This window comes from Saccoglossus kowalevskii, chromosome 2, assembly GCF_978046115.1.
Source record: "Saccoglossus kowalevskii chromosome 2, keSacKowa6.1, whole genome shotgun sequence".
Taxonomy (NCBI): domain Eukaryota; kingdom Metazoa; phylum Hemichordata; class Enteropneusta; family Harrimaniidae; genus Saccoglossus; species Saccoglossus kowalevskii.
In genome coordinates, this window is record NC_140642.1 from 6,269,124 (window position 1) to 6,276,552 (window position 7,429).

At 35.1% G+C, this 7,429-nt stretch overlaps 1 long non-coding RNA gene across 1 annotated transcript; it reads left to right on the forward strand.

The window, feature by feature from the left end:
- The first annotated feature begins 1,292 nt into the window (after positions 1 to 1,292).
- Positions 1,293 to 2,629, forward strand: LOC144348351 (uncharacterized). The gene is made up of 2 exons (XR_013419824.2): positions 1,293 to 1,478; positions 2,490 to 2,629. It is a non-coding gene; the product is annotated as an uncharacterized LOC144348351 (long non-coding RNA).
- Positions 2,630 to 7,429: the final 4,800 nt, after the last annotated feature.

Sequence of the window (7,429 nt, forward strand, 5' to 3'; positions counted from 1 at the left end):
ACGATTGGTTAATGTTGTGAATAAAATGAGTCATTGAAAAAATGTGGAAGAGATAAAAGTGCTGGTCGTGCTGGAGTCTGTTACGTGTAGCTAATGAAAAGAACTTGTTATTATGCCAGAATGCTTTCCTCAGCGTATACAAATAAAAGAACTGAATCTCGATATCATTTGTGGTGACGTCATCACATAGACTGTAATCTGTATCCCACTAAATAACCGATTGCAATTGTTACAGGTAGTGTTTTGTATAGCCACCATAAAGAGAAGTCAGTTGTACTATCTTACCAGTACCAGTATAAGATGGTTCACTCACCATCGAATGTGTATATCGTGTTTGTTTTAATATTAAGGCTCTCTTAACATCTAGACTATTTCATAACTGTTACCATGGTAACTATATTGATATATGATACACCCATGGGTTCAATTGACTTTAACATCAGCTTTAAATTTATGCAGACATTTATCGAACTCTTTACAGATAAATTATTTCTATTGTCCTCGGTGATAAATATTTTATTTGCTGTTTTAAACAAAAGATCTGTAAATAAACTTTCCAACTTGTTTAATTATATTTTGGTTGTTATTGCTCATCATAAATATAAATGTTTTTTGTTTATTATCTATTTCGTTGGGGAGTTCAATATTTTTCTTCATTTCATCACGATAATTGTTGTAGAGATGACAATCCATGAAAAAATGTAATTCATCTTAAGTTTTATTATGAGGACAGTTTATGCTCTAGTTTAAGTTCCATAGACTTCTAAGGTCTATGGTTATTGTTACTGGTTCTAAATTTACATAAAGTGAGGGAAGCACGGATAAATATGGTCCACAAGTATAAATATCTTTAAACATTACATATATTCTAAGCTTTGTTTTTTCTTTAAGGCATTCTTCCCAGAGTTCAGTGTATCCCTATTTTTTAATCACATTTGTAATTTGTTTTCCATTCTCAAAATATATGCACCATATAAATAAGACAGGTTTTTACACATGTCCTGGAAATATGGATAACTGTTTTGCAGTCAGTTTTTTATTTATTGTAACACAGGACTGTGATTGTAAATCCCGAGACATGCGTGAATACGTGAGTCGGTCGGGGATCACCCGTGGTGAATGATTTTAGGGATATCACGTCTGTGCCTGTCTTTTCTCATAAACAAAGGTTACCAAATAACATAAGTAAAGCGAGAGTGTGTTATATATGACGAATTCGTCGATTTCTGAAATAAATCTGAATCGTAAGCCAATTGTATCGTGAAAAACGACATGTAACACTAGAGGGCGACATATGCCTGCGTCCAATCTTTCCTGAAACTCGCGTATGCAACTGACAAACAATGCGGTTTTAAAGTTTGAGGATTTATTAACATTCATATATCTGTGACGAAGAATCGTTTGCAGTGAATAATTATCTCTCAGTCATGACGAGTGCATTCACATAAGAACTACAAACCATGGCTTGATAAACCACGGTAAGTCCTAACCTTATTGTAGTAATGCCCCATGCAAAACAACTAGTTCTATATATTTCTATATATTTCTATATGGTTCTATTTATTTATTATTTACATATGTAGATTAAAACACAGAGACAAAATGGGTCTGCATTACATGAGTTACAAAAAATATTTGGGGGTGGGATTGCTCTGTAGACAGTTGAAAACTGGAACCAAAACGATTGACGTTGAAGGTGTTTTGACTAAGATGATAGTTTTTTTGCCAACAAATAGCTCAAATTTTGCTAAAATGGTCGCTAAAGAAGGGGGGTCAAAAATATTGGCTTGAAAATAAGGGTCAAAACAGCAACGCATACATGTATACTTAAATATGGGATTAGAAAGTGGGAGCTGGAAAGTTGGAGTCTGAATGAAAGATGGATTTACGTGGATGTGACAAGATCATTTTCATTTCATTCATTTATTAGAATATGCAATTCAATTATTGATAGATCACAGAATGCTATGGTTACTTGACAGCAACTAAAGAGAAGATTTGATTGCAGAAACTTCCTGCATGAGAGATATCCATACTTGGACTGGACTGTGTACGAATAGTACACAAAACTGCCACACACTTCCCTGACAATACTTACTCCAAGAAACGAAAAAACATAAACATAAATAATACAGTTACTCCAGAGTTTGCCAAAGGAGTGTATAAATCCGTATTGTCCTTTCTATGCCAAGTCATCATATCTGATTACATCTCGGTAACAGTGAGGCAAAGAAATCCTCTAAGGCTTGGGGATGCAATTGACTGAAATCTTAAACCAAGGCACCTATGATGGTGGCAAATCAACAATGTTTGAAATAACGTTGGTGAATGACCTTTATATTATGAGTGTGGTTATTCGCCCTAAAAACTCACGAAGTGAAAATATGGTGGGACAAAATTATTTTTGCAATTCTTGTGAATTCAAACACAAGTTACATGTCCTTATCTTATAATTGTATATAATAAATCTGGTTGTGTTTTTATTTTAGAGTAACCTACGTAGTCAATCAGCCATGAGTCTCGAAATCTATCTAGATGGTTTTAACGACTGCCCTGGAGATGACCTTTGCAAGCAACAACAAACAAACATAAAAGACAATAATAAGCGTAAACGTGTAAAATCCTTGTATGAATGTGCCATGTGTGGTTCAACTTTCTATTTGAAACATAAGCTTTGTACCCATTGGGAGATGACTGGACACAAACAAGTCATGAACTACAAGTGTAAACTGTGTGAGAAGAGATTTCATAATACACGGACTTTCTATAGACACTCACAAGAACACATTGGTGATAAGACGTATACCTGTGATGTGTGTGGAGTTGCATTCTTACATAGACATGTTCTGAATTCTCATAAAAAACTCCACTCTGTAAGTAATGGTACAGGTAGTTTACAGTGTGAAAAGTGTGGAAAAAATTTCAGAACACAGAATGCTCTTCAAGAACATTCCACAACAATACACATGATTGGACAGATTATCACATGTGATCACTGTGGAAAGAAAGTTGAGTCTCAAAATGCTCTGCTTCATCATCAGCTAATATTTCATCCACCTAAATTAGAGCCTCATCCAGTAAAACTGTTCAACTGTAGCATCTGTGGTAAAAGTTACAAAAACATGCATAGTCTGTTCACTCACAGGAGGGTGCATGTTAGAGATGATGCTGTGTGTAAATTTCTCAAGAAGAAAGACCCACAATGGGAAAATGGATTGAAAGGTTATGCTGCAATTGATAACAAATGCAAAAATAAGGTGCTAGAGCCTGTGATCTGTGAACCATGTGGACTAATGTTTTACACAGTATGGCATCTTGAAAAACATGCACAGAGCTATCATCTGGAGGATCAGAATTACAAATGCCGTGTCTGTTGGGCTAAAATCAAAGGTTTTTGTGAATATTCCAAACATTATCACGCCCATCCTAACCTTCAAGAATGGCATTCATTTCATTCAAAACCCAAAGTATTACATGACATACTTCATATTACAGCTAGTATGACTTACAAAGCTGATAAAACACTTGAAGTTTCATACATTTCCCAAGATTGTTATGCAGTGACAGACTTTTCTCACTATAGCCTAGAAAAGTACATGCCTTGTCAAGCATTACCCTCTAAACAAACCAGCTGTGTTTCAGCATTTTCACTGTGTTTTGAAAAAGAACACAACAGAGCAATATGTATGGGTGAATTCTTTAGAGCCAAACTAATGTAATCTTTACATTAAATGATACCGGTATATACTACAATCATTCTGTAAAATCAATTGAAATTACAGAAGGTTGGTATTGATCAATTTTGAAAAAAAAAATATATATATAGACAAGTGTTTACTAATACAATAAAGTTTTCAATATGGGATTTCCTGATTGTAAACTGGGGATAGGCTGGAGAATTTTGTAAACAGAATGTAATGTAATTTTAATATGTTAGCTTGGTGAGGTCACTGTAACTTGCTGAGGTCAATGTGCAACTTGCTGAGGTCACTAAGCAACTTGCTGAGGTCACTGCAATTTGCTGAGGTCACTGAGCAACTTGCTGAGGTCGCTGTCCAACTTGCTGAGGTCACTGTGCAAGTTAATATATGTATTTTGTATAAATTAAAATCTTCTTCACACCCTTATACTGACAGATGTGATGTAATTCTTTTTGTATATGCGTAACCTACCTAGCAATGGTGGTGTAATTGAACATTATCTGGAATTCTCAGAAAGAGATGGAGATATTCTTTATATTGGTATTTCAATGAAACTTGCTACTTAATCAAATTGTCCATCATCAATTGTGGACAGCACATCATTAGGCATGGAAATGTCCCCCAAAATACTTTCGCGTTTGTCGAATCCCATGCAATATTTTACGCCACTACGACGCTATGACCTTTGTTTGTCCTGTTTTTACGTTCGATTTCACGCATAACGCGTGATTCTCGCAGTGAACGGAAAATGGTCTATTGTGTTACATTTGGTGTCAGCCGTGTTGCTTCTCGGCCACACAGTACCTTCCATGCCCCGACTGACTCTCTCGTGCCGAGACCACTTTATTAACTTTTTCAATTTATCTTTCTTTTTTTTTAATGCTTTTTTGTTCCCTTACTTTTTATGTAGTTATTTTTCTTTTACTAATATTTGATTTGTAACCCTTTTCATCCCCTCCGGGGGATGTTGTGTGTTAATAAATAAATAAATAAAACTGTTAACCAATTACAGAGAAGTTAAAAGTCTCTAAGGTGTGGCCTTCACACATATTGCCAATCACGCAAAGTATTTAACACGCCATAATGTTAGATTAATTGCCCCGGATACCAGGATGTAACTATCATATTTATCGGCGTATTATTTCAACTAACATTCCGTATTCGACAATTATAACCGCCAGTTGTTCTTTGATAAATCTCAATAACATGCCATGAACGCTATCGTGATAAATTGTAAGCAGATGCGGATTATCCAGGGGTCACCATTGGAAGTCGCAATGACCGCTGGAGCGATCGCTGCTAAACACATGCAAATTTACATCATTATACTAGAAAAGTAAAAAGAGTTAAGCAAGGTAAACACACTGGCAATATATCGGTACTAGAAAAGTAAAAAGGGTTATGTAAGGTGAACACACGGGCAATATATCGGTACTAGAAAAGTAAAAAGGGGTTATGTAAGAGGAACACGGGCAATATATCGGTAAAAGAAAAGTAAAAATGGTTATGTAAGGTGAAAAAACAGGTCTTGTATCATGTATACTACGGTAACCTATTACAGGATGTCAACTTTTGAATCGTGGATTCGGTCATCTGAATATTTATTGACATTTTATGATGCAATGTTTGAGGCAAAAACATGCAATTTTCACGTTACGTGATAAGTAAATTTACAACCGAATTTAGAAGTAAAATGCAGATAATATTTAAGTGGTGCTTTTTAAGGTCCATGTTTACAGAATTTTACTTAGCCTGAGTCCATTTTGTGACAAATCTGTGAAAACACGATATTCCTATGGTTTGCATGAATTATATACGAAATAAGTCAAAATACGATATACCTGTGGTTTGCATTCACTCAAAGACAAATCGATGAAAATAAGACACTCCTATAGTTTGTATACATGTTTGTTTTCAACTAAGAAATCATTGAAACTCGGGCAGTGATAAACTGTGCATTTCTTTCACTTAGCTATTGCTATTTTTCCAATGATGAGTTTGCTGTATTTTTTTCAATGGCTGAAAAATTTTCCCCAAGATTTGAGAATGCAATTTTTTCTGTTATTGATCCTAAAATTTTATTTTTCCAATCCCCCTCCCGAGTTTCCAGCGGTCCACCCCTAAATGAAAGTACCGGGGTAGTTCGCTGTAAGTTTACTGTGAGTACAGCATTTCTGAATACCCCTAGGCAATTATTTTGGTTGCCTTTACATAATTGCATTCCTACTTGCATCATCGCCAGCCACTTGGATACATGTAGTTTACTGCGCATGATTTCAAAACACAGACATAACACACATGTATAAATAATTATCTCGCATCTAAGGGATTGGTCAGTTACTTCGGCCTAGGTGGGTCGGTGGATCAGTAGGGGGGTCACCCCGTTTTTGATTGTGTGAATGGGGGGTCACCCTGTTTTTGATATCATGAATAGGGAGGTCACCATGTTTTCCAAAATTCACACACGCTCTCATGCACATATTAAAAAAAAATATATATTTCAGAACAAAGGATAAAAAAGTTAATCGTACAAATGTGTTCTTAATAATAACTATTACCTATATTGCCTATAAATTTGTTGATGTAAAAAATGTTATAGGCTAAATATTTTGAGGTTAACAGATTATGCAATGCGGCTAGAACCCAAATTATACAGTTAAGTTTTAAACACATCCCAAGTCCATGTGCTGCTGATATCAGATTATTTTATTTAAAGTCTGAAGTCACCATTGTATAAGATATTTACTGGATTTATCCAATTATAACAGGAGACTGAAATACAACACAGCAATTAGTACAAAGAGGAGTGACAGTTTTTGTTCAACAAATCAAAAAAGTTAAATTTGTGAAAATGCTGATATATAAATTAAAATAAATGATGAAAAAATAAATAAATATTTTTTTTTTTTTTTTTTTTTTAACTTTTAAATATGCATATTTTGCTCTGTAAAATACCAAAATCAAACACGAATTTAAGCAAAAATCAAAGTTTCCTTTGTTTTCATAAGCACAGACTGTGCTTCGGGTGTAAAGCTTTCCTGGTCTATAAGATATGAAAGATATTTTAAATCCAACTTAGTTTTCAAAGAGTTCAAACCGCCTAGATTCAAATTCTCTTTTCCTATCTTATAAGGGCGTTTATCGAGTGAGTACTCCACAGCTTTGCTTTTACTTACTATCTTTAGGAGCATAGATTTCCCTCCTTCCTGCAGCCTTTTCTGTAGTCATTTTTTGGCTTTATGCTTCCCCTCCCTCCTAAGGTGCAAACGCTAAAAATTATGGTAAACCATGATATTTTCAATGCACATATAATACATTTTGTAATCATGTCAGAGCCAAAACTGTTAATGTTTCTTTTGGGGGGGCAGCCTGTTTTAAAATATAATGTTGGGGGGGGGGGCAACCACTTTTTTTTTTATTTGATAGGGGGTGGGTCAACTAAAATTTACAGCTGGCAAAATGCAATCTGCCGACTCCCCCTGGGCCGAAGTAACTGACCAATCCCTAATTTTATTGACTCCTGTGTGCGAAGCACAAAAAGGGAGTCTTTGCAGTTAGTGTGTCTATCTGTGTGTGTGTGTGTCTGTGTGTCTGTTCCACTGATATCTCAAGAACCATACATTGATTTTTAATGAAACTTGGTGCATAGATGCTCTGGGCTAAATGCGCAGATTTGATTAGTTTTGGGTAAAAATCTGTGCAATATTGATTACCTAATTTGCATAATG